The 14,703-nt window shown below is 49.5% G+C and overlaps 1 protein-coding gene across 2 annotated transcripts in view; it reads right to left on the bottom strand.

Moving 5' to 3' along the window:
• Positions 1–8,698, bottom strand: part of ANXA6 (annexin A6) — a 45,835-nt gene extending 37,137 nt beyond the window's left edge. The window contains exon 1 of one of the 2 annotated variants that reach the window (XM_040630391.1): positions 8,560–8,698. The gene's annotated coding sequence lies outside the window, so the exon portion shown is untranslated. The remainder of the gene's footprint in view (positions 1–8,559) is intronic. The other variant, XM_040630392.1, reaches the window with a different exon arrangement.
• Between the last annotated feature and the right edge of the window lie 6,005 nt (positions 8,699–14,703).

The following is a 14,703-nucleotide window of genomic DNA, read 5'->3' as shown; positions in this document are numbered from 1 at the left end:
GATGGGGAGTCAGGGAGGTTGCATCATTTACCCAAAGTCACACAGCTTAAAACTGAATTCAACAAAGTCCAGATTCCAGAGTCCAAGCTATCTGCACCACGCACGCTCTATGTTGAAGTCACCAAGCATGGTTCCAGAAGCCATGGCTTAACATTCTGCAGATGAGAACGCTCAAAGGGCTCTGGGCCACCTGCTCCAAATATCTGCAGGGCTAGTGTTCCCGTGTTAAGTCAGTGAGGATTTCTTGAGCACCTGCTCTGATTAGGCATGGCTCTAGGCACTGCGGATACAGCAATCAATAAAAGAGATTTTTAAAACCCTGCTTTTCTGCAGCTCACTCTATAATGGGGAAGAATAACAAGAGCATATGGCAAAAAGTAAGGAGAAAAGATAACGCTTGGTCAGGAGTAGAAGCCCAGGCCGCGTGGTCAGAGGATCACGAACCACATGGGTACGTGGGGGTGTGCGGTCAAGGGACTCAGGGTGGCTAAAGCCACAGCGGGGGACCAGGGCCTGAGGCCACAGTAAAGGCTCTAGATTCTTCCCCGTCAGGACAAACAGGACACAAGATCTTATCAAAGGGGGTGTAGGAGACAGGGTCTAGAGGGAAGAAATAAACAAAAACGTCTTATACCAAAAAAGAAATGGAGAAAGGGCTGTCCCCGGCTTGGAAAGGGGAAGAGAAGGGGGCACGGGCCGGCGAGCCCTGCCAGCAGGAAGGCAAAGGTGGAAGTGAAGTCACTTTCCCGGGACAAGAGGAGAAAGGGCCGCTGCTTTCCATTTCGGTCAGGACTGTATCATTTGATCTTTTTAAGCCATGTCTGTGTATTACTTTTTAAAAGTAAGAATAATAAACTCTATCTGGCTTATTCAGTAAGACCTACACAGAGCTGAACTAGAAGAGGAGAAATCGGGGTGGCATTTTGGCTCAGTGCTTTCCAGTTCCCCACGTCCCCCACCACCAAACAACAACAAAACACACAACGACTTAGGGGAAATCGGCCCTTCTTGACCTCAGCCCATAATCCCGCTGGAGACGGTGCGACACAGTGGGGAAAACACAGGTTTTGGAGTCAGACGGACAGAACTGGATTCAAATACATGTTGTCACTTATTAGCTCCGTGACCTTGGGCACATTGCTCACCTCTGAGTTCAAGGTCACCTCACGTACAAAGCTGGGGATTTCCCTTTCCTGCCTTGTAGGGCTGTTGGAGGATGAGACCGTAGCTTGTGTCAAGGGCAGAGCCCAGGACGCCAGGCATTCACTGTACTGGTGGGGGGTTCTGACGGGGCTTTGTTGTGTTTGCCTGTAGCCCCAGTGCCTGATCATGAACCCCCCAAATTGTAGTCAGCAGACAGACAGGAGGTGGGGCTGGGGGTGAACAGCAGAGGAGACAGATCCGTCTGCAACCCCAGCAGAGCTGGAGGAAACTCTGCTGTTTGCCTGACAACCAGGGGCCCCTCTGTACAAATGTGCAACTTTCATCAGAAAGTGGGCAGGGGACGGGAAACCACATCTACCCCAGGGTCTGGCCAGGAGCCGGCTCTAGCTTTTCCAGCCAGGGGCATGGTGTGGGCAGAGGGTGAGGGACCCCCAAGGCCAGCACAGCAATAGGGACCAAAGGAGTCCCGGAAAGTCCTCTGGGCAGGGAGGGCTGAGGCCTATCACCTGCACCTCAAGTCTGGAAGCATTTTCCTTTGGCCTTGTTGCTGGAAACTTCAGCTGCTGGCTGCAGCCCAGGCCCATCTGGACAAGAGCCCCTTTCCAAGGAGAGATGGCTTAGAGGAAGGGCCTCTGAGTCTTCGGGAAAATATTTTCAGCTCAGAGAGCAGTTTATATGTGCTTCATGCGAATGTAGGTCTTGTGTATACACAGAAAGCAAGCTTCTTCCAGAACTAGATGTGGAGACTGCAGTTCAGGGGTGGGGGAGGAGGGAGGGCATCTCCAACAGCCCCTCCTCTGTGGGCTCAGGGGAGCTCTGGAGCTAATCACACCGGTGCCATTAACCTGGCTTTACAAGGGTCTCTGCTCCCTTCCAGAGCAACGCAGACCCTACCTCTCCATTTGGCTGAATAAATGTTTTAGGCACAAAGTTTCAGAATCCCAGAGGGCTCTTAACCATCCACTACTTCAGGCCCTTCATCTTCTGGGTGCAGTGAAGACATCTCAGGGAGGATAAGTGACTTGCCAAGGCCCAGACCATGGCCAATATCTGTGCCTCCAAACCCCAGGTCAAAACCCCCACACAACTGTGGACCCTGGCTGCAACAGGACATTAGGAAGGGGCCAAAGAAAAAGACCTAGGTCTGGTTCCCAATCTATCTGTAACCTTAGACAAGTCAGGTTCCCTCTCTGGACCTCAGTTTCTTCATCTATAAAATGGGGCTATATCACTTTCTCTTTGGGAAAATCCAGAGTGGATGAGAAAGGCTTTTATAGATTCCAATTACAGATTTTCACAGTAGAATCTCAGAATATCAGTCCCAGGAGGGTTCTTCTCCAAACCTCCCCCTTATCCAGTATGCAAGTTTTATCATCCTGGCTGAAACAGCTTCTCAAGACTGGCAGGTGTGGCCACTCTAAACCTGTGTCTCTCTCCTCCCAGGACCTGGATATACAGGAGGGCTCATTGTGGCTGATCATTCCAGAAATTCATTCTAGGGTAGAGTCTCCTACTGGCTTTGTGCTACTGTGGCCAGCCCCTGCCTTAGTTCTTCAGCCCATAAGCAATCATGTTTCCTTCCTCTCCCTTTGGGAGCTCCAGAATGATTCCAGCAGGAATGCTCTGGGGCAGAGAACACACCAGAACTGGCAGGATTCGTGGGCTGCCGCTGGCCCCAAAGTGCAAGAGTTGGGGAAACCAAGAACTGGACAGGGGATGGGGCTTGTCCAACTCATGAGAGAGGCATGGGCTTTGAGGTCGGACCTAGCTGTGAGTCACAGCTCTGCCCCCGGTTTGTGATTTAGGTAAATTACCTTCATTGAATCTCAATTTCCACATCTGCAAAATGCACATAAAAATAATCTCCAAGTACTGAGAAACAAATGAAACAGCAGGTGAAGAGCCCTAAGCCCAGTGCCTATTACAGAGTAAAGGCTCAAGAAATGATAGCTTTTATTATGATATACCCAAACATTTACAACGGAGGCAGTGTGGCCTCATAATAAAGAACACAGGCTCTGCAGTCCTAGCCTGAGTTCAAATTCAGACATTCCAGAAAATTCCTAGTTCATGACTTAGGGCAAGTTCTGTTATTTCTCTCTGACTCAGTTTCTTCATCTAGGAAATGCTAACCTCATAAGGTTTTTTTGTGAAAATTCAATGGGCTAAGGCAGGTAAAATGCTCAGCATGGCCAGCAACACATTAAATGTTTAGTAAGTGGTGGCTTCTGTCATCCCAGTCACCATCTGTGGGGTACCGGGCACAATGAGCAAAAATACTACAACTTTCTAAATGTTTTTTTTTTTTTTTTTTTTTTACCTTGTCCTTTTCTGTTGCACGTGTGTTGTATATATCGAGTTAAAGACACAGGTTAGGGGTTCGGGCACAATCAGGAGTCTGGATGTCATGGAATGAAGCGGACGGAGGAGAGAGGGGATGTCAGACAGAACAGAAACACAGGCCTAAGAAAAAGCATTTCTGTCTTCCAAAGGTACGTTGCATGCTTTGGAGGAATAGAGCGTGATTTAGGGTGGGAGGAGATGCTGAGTTTTAGGGGGTGAAACCAGATATGTGTGGGGGAAGGCAATTTGAGAAAAATCAAAAAGTAACGTGGAAGGTCACGCAAAAACTCACCCAGACCTCTGTGCCCCAGGAGGGACCGGGGGACTCTGACTTGAGCTGTGTCACTGCTTGCCCACGTGGCCCCAGTGACCCCCTTCAATGCGGGCCCTCGCAGCTCAGCATTCAAGGCCCACGACATCCTTCCTGATTTATCTGCCATCCCCTCTTTCCTCTTCACCCACCACCACTCCCCTTCCCCGCCTCCCACCCGCCCAAGCCAAGAACCTCTTTCACCAGCCTTTTCTATCTAGCCAAGGAGCATCAAAACCATTGCTTTTCAATTCCAGCTTCATGAATCCCACCTGGGGAGTTTTTCCAATTTACCAAAGCCTAAGGTCAACCCCCTGAGATTCTGATTCATCAGTTCTGGGGTGAGGCCTGGGCTTTGGTAATTTTTAAAAATTTTCCTAGGTGATTCTTCCAACTCTTCCAGGAAGCCAACATGGATTTCTCTCTCCTTTGAACCCCCACAGTACTCAGAAGCCATCTACATTCGACTGACTTGGATTCAACCATTCTGGATTTACCATTCCTCGAGCAGATGGAGGCTGCCCACCTCCAAGGTATTCTAGGAAAAAAATCCCTACTTCAAACTCTCCAGGTTATGATTCCAGTCTGTCTGAGCAATTTTACAGCTCAGTCATTTGTAGGTAAATGGTAGTAATGCAAAATAATTCTCAACAGACATGCTCATACTGTCCTATTTGGTGAAGGTCCAATTAATCTCTCTCCCCTTTGACCAGAAAAACCAGTTTGCCTCCATTTATACATTCCTTTTAATAAAAGTGTCTACTGAGTCTCTTTCAAGCTGGCCGTAATATCTGCCTGTCCAGTCATTAGTCAGTGAGTAGAAAAAAATCTTTGGCACATGATCTTTCTCTATCTTTTGAATCATGACTTTACTGTTTCTTAAAAATTACTGTGTCTGCTTCTTTGCTGCACCCCTTACCACAGGGTGTGGCTCATTAGGATTGTTGGGTGAAATGCACTGAGTTGTTTTACTGCTTCCTTAGGAACCCCCATTGGGGTGGGGGGGGAATCACACAATAAAAGGACGTCCAGCCTAGGGGTCTTCGAACTGTGCTTGATTCCTCATCATATAGCCAGGACAGGAAATAACTTGAGGGGTTAAGTATAATTTGCCCAATGTGATAAAGAAAATTAGTGACTAAGGAGGAGCTCATTTTTCAAAAAAATATTTACTGAGCATGACCCTTGGTAGGAGATGGGGACAGAACAAAAACTGAGACAGAGGAGTCGCCCACCCACACACGGCCGGCAACCTACTGCTGTCATCCGTCATTGTTTCATGGCCGGCAACCTACTGCTGTCATCCATCATTGCTTTGTTCCTATGTACCCCCAGCTACCAAAGGAACAAAAATTGAGTATTTACCATGATAAAAATAAACTTTATAAGCATGAGATTAAAAGCATATGTAGTAAGAGGCCTCATAGTTTCTTCCTGTACCCCAGAAAATCATCTTAGCACCTCCCAGGATGTGTGCACCGGACTTCAGAGGCCCGAGGCCTGTAAGATCACGATCCTTCCCCTCCCCTTTTGCAGATGGCTCCTCCCCCAGGCTGCAGGAAGACATCAGGACCAGCCCCACTGTCCTCCAGGAGCTAGCCTCTGACGAAGCCCGGGGAAATGCCACTCCTGGCCCTGAGCCTGGGCACAACCCCCTCCAGCTCGAGACACTCAGGTTTCTTAGAGAGCAGTGTCTTTCCCTCTCCTGACCCAGAACCATTGATCTCAGGGCTGGGCAAGGCCCCAGGAGATCATCAGGCTGCCCCAGGCTTGGAAATGGATGGGCCGGGGTTTGAATCCCAGCTCAGGTCACTTTTGTGAGAGTAGGAATTGTAGAGTCCAACAGGACAGAGGCTGGAGCCACACTGCCCGAGACTGAAGCCTGACCTGCCCTTCAGGAGCTGTGTGGACTTGGGTAAGTACTTAGCCTCGTATGTAAAACAGGATAAAAATAGTGCCGATCTCAGAGGAGTTGTGGTGAGGATGAAACGAAGACACATCTAGAGCTTAGAAGTGGCCTTGACGCATAGGAAACACATGTGCATTTAGTAGTATTTCTCCCCTAAACTTCTGAGGGCTGACTTTTCACATCTGCAAAATGGGCAGGGAAGCAGCATCCAATACACCAAGGGTTCAGCCAGGGCCTGGCAAGTTGGAAGGTTCAATAAGTAAAGGAGGTTATGATTTAATTACGGTTTAAGAGGTACCGAGACACCCGTTTTACAGATGAGGAAACTGAGGCTCAGGTCACCTGCCTTCTCAAGCACCACACCCTTCCGAGATTACAACGGGAGCCCTTGCTTCTCGGTGTGCCGCACTCTACGGTTCACCAGGCACGCTCACCTCTGCCGTCTTATAATCTCAGGCGGTGAGTGCCAGCCGCATCCTCTTTTTACAGATGGGGAATCTGAGGCTCAAAGAACGGGAGCTTCTCGATCCCAGGAGGAAAGGAAATGCAGTGTGGCTGGGTTCCAAGCCAAGAAGTGTCTAAGCATAAAGGCCCCCCCCTCAAGACTTCCTCTCCTCCGTTGTGGGGGTGGCAGGGGTGCGGATAAGCCCCGGACTTGCATGCTCAGAAATCAGGGTACAGACCACATCCTGCACGTTGTCCCCACCCAGGAAGTATCTTGGAGAAGCTGGGTGGGGTGAGGCTAAGTGATACCCCCCGGGCCTCCCCAGAAAATCCTAGAATAATGCAACATGAAGAGTCATGCAGCCCCAACCCATTTTACCAGCTGGGTGCCCTGGGCACACCTCTTGCCCCTCTAGGGAGGAAGGAACGAAGGCCTGGAGGGCTAGGTGCGCCCAGGGCCTGGCTGCTCAGAGGCAGGGCAGCGGCTGGGGCGGGAGCCTGGTGGCCCAGGGCTCCTGCTGGGTGCTGCAGTGCAGTGGCTCCAGGGCTCCAGACGCTGGCAGCTCCCCAACACTGCAGAGCGTCCCCCACCCCTTCCCAGGGTCAGCTGCAATAGGCAAGGTCCCACACTTCCCAAGGACAGCCCCCTACTCTACACACTGGTATCCACATTCTGCCCCAGCAAGAGCTATGGCCCTTACCCAGAAACCACAAATATTTTCTGAATCCAAGCAGCCAGTGCCTTGGGAACAAAGGGTGGAAGGCAAAGGAAGATGGATGAGTGACTGTCACAGCTGCAGAGGGGGATGCAGGCCTGGGCCTCCCTCCCCAGCCCCACCCAACTCCCAGAATCCTACTCAGAACAGTTGAATCCTAGAATACCAGCGCGGGAAGTGGCAGCCGGTTCAGCGGCCTTTGCTACAGCCAGTTAACGAAGGCCCACGCGGGGAAGGACCTTGCCCAAGGAGCCCTCCAGCGCCCGGGAACTGTAACCCTGCTTTCCACGGACTCCCAGGCCAGTGCCCTCTGTGTGGCACTGGGCCTGCCAGCCAGAAGGGCAGGGTCTGTGGGAGCAGCAGCTGGAACGGTCATTCACCTGGAAGGGCAAAGCAGGACAGGATATCCCTTCTGGGTCAGTGGGGCCAGCAATTTCAGGTGTGCTTTGGGTGGGGCGGGAGGGGGAAGTGAGTGAAAAGGGCAGACTGAGGAAACCAGAGTCCTTTGGCCAACCCCGGAGCCATATGTCCAAATTTGGAATTGTCAAAGAAGACCCGAGGGGGTTTAGAGAAAAGGAGGGGTAGGAAGGAAGCAAAGGCTGGATTCTCTTCCCAAAGGACCCCGCCCCTCCCCTTACAGGGCCTACAAGGCCTACAAGGCTTCCCAAGCCTGGAATCAAGACTTCCCAAACTTGTAATCATTCCTTGCAGCTGACAAATTAATCAATTTTAACAATAGCCATCATTTCCACGGAGAGGGGCTGGGTTTGTATCAGCTCTGGACTTGGAGTGGTTTGAGACTCGAAGAGGGAAAGCTATTGATTCAAGGTCACACTGCAAGTCGATGATGGAGCTGGGATTGGATTCAGGGTATTTCAGTCCCATGCTGGTATTTCGGGAGTTATCTGAAGACCTAAGCTTTGGTAGGGCCTAAACTAGGCTTCCGGAGAGCGGGGAGCAGGCAGAAGGGTGGGGCATCTGGCCTTAGGGCCCAGTTGCAAGTCTCCTTCAGGCCAGCGGTGGTCCAAAGGGACGGGAGGGTCCCTGGGGTGTGAACATGCCAGTTCCCCACGGGTCTGCACACCGAGAGCCCTCCCCCCAACAACACACAGAAACCACTTCACAAGCGGCTGGAGGGTCTGCCTCTTCCTGCAGCCCGTCTTTGGCCTCCTCAGCCACACCCTTCCCTGTGGGTACTTAGGACCGCCCGCCCCCCCGCCCCCCGTCCTGCTGCCCCCAACCCCAGGTCTTCTAAGTCTCTCCAGCCCCCCTACCCCTCCCAAAGCACGTCCAGCATCCAGCGCTGCCTCCTCCCGAGTGCCCCCAGCCCCTGGACCGCACCCGCGGCAGAGTCCGCCCCCCCCTCCCCTCCCCTGTTCCCCTCCCATCCCCCAGCCTTCGCTTCTGCGCCCGCAGTTCTAGATTTGTTCCACTGCGCTCCCCCAGACACATCGAGCCCGAGACCCTCTCGGATTCCCGCGCCCTCGGGTTCCCGCTCCCGCGGCCCCCCACCTGCCCGCGCCCGCCCCCTGCCCGCGCCCCTCCCTGGAGCCCTGCGGGAGGCACAGGTCAGCGATGACAGGGCGTTTATCGCTTGTCCCCACGTCTCTGCAGCCCCCGGGAGTGGGGAGGGTCCCCTGATGCGATCCCCTCTCCGGCCTCAACCCACTCACCGCGCGGCGGAGGCTTCCTGTCGCGAACGAGCGGACGGACACAGAGCTCGCAGGGTGGGAGCCCGTTAGCCGAGCAGTAGCAGCAGCCGCAGCGCGGGGCGGGCCGGGAGGACAGCCGGAGGCTCGCGGGCCGGACACGTGGCGCGCGGAGGCCAATCCGGCTCGCCCCACCTTCCCTCCTCCATCCCCACCCCCCAAGTTCATTCGCTCCTGGAATCTTAGAATGTCACCGGCCGAGAAGGGCCCCGCCAGCACCTACGTCAGTGCTCAGACCCCGACCGAGTCCTAGAGAAGGTAGAGGGATTTGGCCAGGGTCACAGGGCCACTCAGGACCAGAAGTCAGGGCTTCCGATTTCCTGAACTGGACATTTCCCCCCAAATTCCTACCACTCGCCAAAGCTTTGTTGAGAAACAGAACATTGAGACTTGACAAAATTGAGGCCGAGCACTTATCTGCCTGATTAGATAACATTCCTCAATAGCCCCACTAGGCTAGTGACATTACTTACCCACTTTGCAGAGTAGGAGAGTCCAGAGACGTCCAGTTATTTGACCAATGTGGCAACGTTAGTAAGTTGTGGAGCTGCGGGGGGAACCTGGGTCTAGTGACTCCAGAGGTACACTTACTTGAGCTTGGCTCTGGGGAGTGCATAGTTCAGAGGAAAGGCAAAGAGACAGGCAGTTAAAACCCAGGGCTGTGTGGCAAATGCTGGAACACAGAAAATGATCAACTATTTGCGAATCCAGAAGAAACAGAATGATTGTCCTCCAGGATATTTGTTAAGACTTCCTGGAAGAGGTGGTCCTGCAGCAAAGGTCAGTAGTATTTCCCATCCCCTACACCTCCTTAGAAGTTCTGCTTTGGTGAAAAGATAGACGGATGGCAACCTGGGCTGCCACTCACCTGCTGAGTTCGCATGGGCAAGACACGTAACTGCTTTGATTATAAATTTGCTCATCCAAAAGATAGTGATATCCAAAGCTTTTTCCAATGGCTGTCCTCAATCTGTCACTAGTTCAGAATCCTCTATGTCTCCCACAAGGAGACCTGGTTGGAAACTATGTCCTTTCATCTATTTATAGGGGCCAAGGGCAGGCTGCTCCAAGATGGACCACTTTGGCATGAAGATTATTTTGAGTTAAAACCAGAGTCAGGAAAAGCTCTTTACCTCCCCCTCGACTGCCTAAATTTACATTGGCAAGAGCCTGTACCAATAAGAGAACTTTTTTAAAAAGATTTATTTACTTATTCGAGGGGGAGAGAGCGAGTGCACTTGCAGGAGTTGGGGGAAGAGTAGAAGCAGAGGGAGAGAATACTCTAGCAGATTCCCCACTGAGCATGGAGACCAACAGGGGGCTAACCCCAAGAACCCCGAGATCATGATCTGAGCCAAAATCAAGAGTTGGATGCTCAGGGGCACCTGGGTGGCTCAGTCAGTTAAGCGTCTGCCTTCGGCTCAGGTCATGATCCTGCTGCTCCCCCTGCTTGTGTGCTCTCTCCCTCTCTCTGTCAAATAAATAAATAAAATATTTAAAAAAAAAAGAGTTGGATACTCAACCAACTGAGCCACCCAGGTGCCAAGAAGAGAATTTTTAACAAGACATTCCAATTTACCTAAGAAACTTATCTTCATAACAGGGCAAACTTTATTTTCCAGACATCTCTCACCTTCCTGCTAATGGTCTTCCTCAGACCCCTACCCCTCTGCCTAGCTCGTATAAGTGTAATGTTGCCTCAGTGTCTTTGGGATTTCCATGTCTGTGTGGATTCCCCTTACGTATGAAACTAAATTTGATTTTCTCCTGTTAATCTGTCTCATGTCTATTTGATTCTTAATCCAGCTAGGAGGACCTTGGAAGGGCTGAGGAATTGTTTCTTCCCCAACATATTCATTCCCCCAACAAAATGTATTGAGTCCCTGTTGCATGCCAGGCACTGAGCCTGGAGACTGAAGTGAACACATAGGAAGTGGGGCCCTGACCTACCCACATGGAGTGTTCACTCTCACGGAAGACAGATGGTTAGGTCATTGTTACAATAAAGTTTGTACAGCTGTAATCTCTAAAGTGCAATGCTGGCCCACAGCAGATGAACCAAGCCCAACCTGGGTATCCAAATGAGAGTGATGTTAAGTTGTGACCAGAAAGGTGAATGGAATCTAGTAGGAGACTAAGAAGAAATGAACATAATTACCTTATGATGAAATCTGTTAAAAATAAAACCACTGGCCCAAAATAGTGTCTTTGAGACTGAATTCACAAACCGTGGCTTGGGGATTAATACCTAATCTGTTTCAACCTCCTCCAGAAATGTAGTCTTAATTGGTCAATCAGGGATTTTTCAATCAGTGCCAATGAATCTGCCATTGGGACCCCCACAGAAAGATGAGGTAATCTGCAGGATAAGACCTCTTTTTTTTTTTTTTAAAGATTTTATTTATTTATTCGATAGAGATAGAGATAGAGGCAGCCAGAGAGAGAGGGAACACAAGCAGGGGGAGTGGGAGAGGAAGAAGCAGGCTCATGGCGGAGGAGCCTGATGTGGGGCTCGATCCCATAACGCCGGGATCACGCCCTGAGCCGAAGGCAGACGCTTAACCGCTGTGCCACCCAGGCGCCCCGCAGGATAAGACCTCTTGTTCAATGACAGGGGGAGATTTGAAAACAATGTGGAAGAGGTAAGGAAGGTAGCCAAGCTGTAGGAAGAGTGTCTCAGCCAGAGGAAACAGCTGGAGCAAATGCTTGGAGGCTGGAGTAGGCCTGGAATGTTCCAGAAACAGCAAGAAGACCAGTGTGGCTGGAGTGGAGTGAGGGGGAGGGAAAGTACCGGGAGAACAGAGATAAGGAGGGACCAAATCAAATGGGGGTGGAGGAGAGGGCTTGTGGGTCCTTGTAAGGACTTAGTCTTTTACTCTGAGGCATTTGGGGAATTGTTACAGGGTGCTGAGTAGAGGAGGGACATGACATTTTTTTTTCTTCTTTCTTTGGGAGTAAAATTCACGTAACATAAAATTAACCATTTTAATGTGAACAATTCAATGACATTTAGTACATTCACATTCTTATCTAACCACCACCTCTGCATAGTTCCAAACCGGTTTCCTCCCCCTAAAGGAAAACCCGAACCCATTAAGTGATTATTCTCCACTCTCCCCTCCCCCAGCCCCTGGAAACCACCAACTGCGTTCTGCCTCTATGGATCTGCCTATTCTGAATGTGTCATATAAATGAAGCGGTTTCGTGTCTGGCTCCTTTCACTTAGCATAATTGTATTAGGGTTCTCCGGAGAAACAGAACGAACAGGGTATATAGAAATAGATATAGGAGGAGATTTATTATGGGAATTGGCTCAGGCAGTTTATGGAGACCGAGAAGTCCCATAATCTGCTGTCTGCAAATTGGAGAATCAGGAGAGCCAGGGGTGTGATTCTGCTAGAATAAGCAGGCCGGAGAATGGCGGGGGCGGGGTGTGTGTGTGTGTGTGTGTGTGTGTCTAAGAGCAGGAAGATAGACATCCCAGCTCAAGAAGAGAGAGAGCTGAATTCACCCTTTCTTTGCCATTTGTTCCATTTGGCCCTCAATAGATTGCATGATGCCTGACCACATGGGTGAGGGCAGGTCCTTAGTCTACTGCACCAAATGCTAATCTCTCAGTGAATCAGATGGTAACCATCACAGAAGCACCCAGAAATGATGTTTTATCAGCTCTCTGGGCGTCCCTTAGCCTAGTCAAGATGACATGGAAGATTAACCATCATGACCATGGTCTTGAAGTTCCTCCGTGTTGCTGCGTGTGTCTGTACTTCATTCTTTTTATGGCTGAATAATATTTTATCGAACGCATATGTCACCTTTTGCTTATCCATTCATCAGCTGATGGGCATTTAGGTTGTTACCTCTTTTTGGCCATTGTGAACAGAGCTGCTATCAACATTTGTGTACAAATACTGGTGTGAGGGCTTGTTTTCAATTCTCTTCCATATTTGCTGAGAGTGGAATTGCTAGTCTGAATGGTAATTCTATATTTAACTGCTTGAGGAACTGCTGAGCTGTTTCCACCAGCAATACACGGCGTTCTCCATGTCCTTGACAACACTTGTTATTTTCCATTTTTTATTTTTTGTTTTTAATGCCATCTTCGTTGGTGTGAAATGGTATTTTGTGGTTTTGTGTTCTGTTTTTATAACTGAAGTATAGCTAAGTGTTTTCTTTTCTTTTCTCTTTTTGGTGTCTCCGGGTAATGATTAACGATATTGAACAACTTTTCATGTGTTTATTGGCCATTTGTACATACATCCTCTCTGCAGAAATGTCCTTTGCCCATTCAAATTATTCAAGTCCTTCACCCATTTTGGTTTTTTTCCCTGTGCCATTCTTTAAATTGGGTTGTGCTTTTGTTGTTGAGTTGTAAGAGCTCTTTATATATTCTGGAGATGATATATTTCTGTGTCAAGAATATTGAATACTAAATGGGGGACAAGAATAGGAGCTAGAGATCTGGTAGGAGGCTTTTGGAGTAATCTGGGTCAGAGATACTGGTGCCTCAGCCAGAGTGGCATAAATGGAGTTGGTGAGAAGTGGTTAGAGACTGGATAGACTTCAAGGCAAAATGAACATGATTTCCTGAAGGATTGGATATAAGGTGAGAGACAGAGAGAGGAGCCAAGAATGACTTCAAGGATCTTGGCCTGACCCACTAGAAGGATGGAGTTACTATGAACTGCGATGAACAAAACTGCAGGAGGAGAAATTTGGGTGGTTGAAGTGGGGGAAAAATGACTTGTTTTTGATCAGTTTGTTTAAGATTTCTATTAGATATCCAAGAGGAGATGTCAAAGAGGCGGTTGTGTAGACACATCTGGCATTCAAGAAAGAGGTCAGGGCTGGGGATACAGATTTGAAAGTCACATGCATAGGACTACTGTTCAAGGCCAGAGAAAGTGATGAGCTTGTCAAAGGAGAAGAGAACCACGGGTCACTCCTACATTAAGAATCAGAAAGGGGGTACCTGGGTGGCTCAGTCATTTAGGCATCCGACTCTTGGTCTCAGCTTAGGTCTTGATCTCAGAGTCTGGATCTCAGGATCATGAGTTCAGGCCCCGCATTGGGCTCTGTGCTGGGCAAGGAGCCTACTTAAAAAAAAAAAAAAAAATCAGAAAGAAAAGGGGTGTTCGGCTGATTCAGTTGGAAGAACCTGCAGCCCTTGATCTGGTCGTGAGTTCAAGTCCCATGTTGGGTGTGGAAATTACTTAAATAAGTGTAAAACTTAAAAAAAAAAAAAAGAATCAGAAAGAGAAGAACTCAGCAAAGGTGACTGGGAAAGAGCTTGCAGTGAAGTGTAAGGAAACCCAGGAGCGTGTGGTGTTTTGGAAAGCAAGTGGAAGAAAACATTTGAAGGAGGAGGAAGCAGTCCGTTGTGCCAATGCTGCTCTTAGGTCCAGTAGGACAAGACCCAAGAATCCGTCATTGTGTTTAGCAATATGAAGGTTGACGTTTCCTGTGCAGAGCAGGCCCGGTGGAGTGTTGGGGGCAAGGGCCTTACGGGAACGGGCTTAGGAAAACAAGTGCCAACTGCTTGTTTCAGGAGTTTTGCTGCAAAGGCCAGCAAAGAAAATGGGGCGTCCCTGGTTGGGGGTGGGGATCAAGAGGAGGGTTTTGGTTTATTTGTTTAGGGTTGGTGACATCACAGCATATTTGTGAACTGATGGGAATGATCAGATCGAGTGAAGAAATGGAAGAGAGAGGGAGCAATATCTGGAGAGAGAACGGGCTCTAACGTACAAGTGTAGGGGCTGTTAGCATCCTTCATTTGCAGTAAAGATGACCGACGTTCAGAGAAAATACGGTGTTTGCCCCCAGTCAGCCCCAATGACTGAACCAGGATTGAAAGCCTGGTCCCCTTGACTGCTGAGCCCAGGGCCTTATCCCCTGAGCTGCAGAAAAAAGGGTTAATAGACTGCTTGTTTCCTTTGACTGATCATGTCATTTCTGGGAATCAGTTCTAAGAAAATAATTTGAGATACAGAGAAAGCTTTTTAGGTTCCACATCGTATTTTTACCCACAGAAAGGAGACAACGTAAACATCCAGGGACTGTGGAATAGCAAATAAGCATATGTCACAGAACCTCACTGGCTGGTGGACA

Source organism: Ursus maritimus, unplaced genomic scaffold (genome assembly GCF_017311325.1).
Source record: "Ursus maritimus isolate PB19 unplaced genomic scaffold, ASM1731132v1 scaffold_15, whole genome shotgun sequence".
NCBI lineage: Eukaryota > Metazoa > Chordata > Mammalia > Carnivora > Ursidae > Ursus > Ursus maritimus.
Note: the sequence above shows the minus strand (reverse complement) of the source record. Positions and strands in the feature narration are given on the sequence as shown.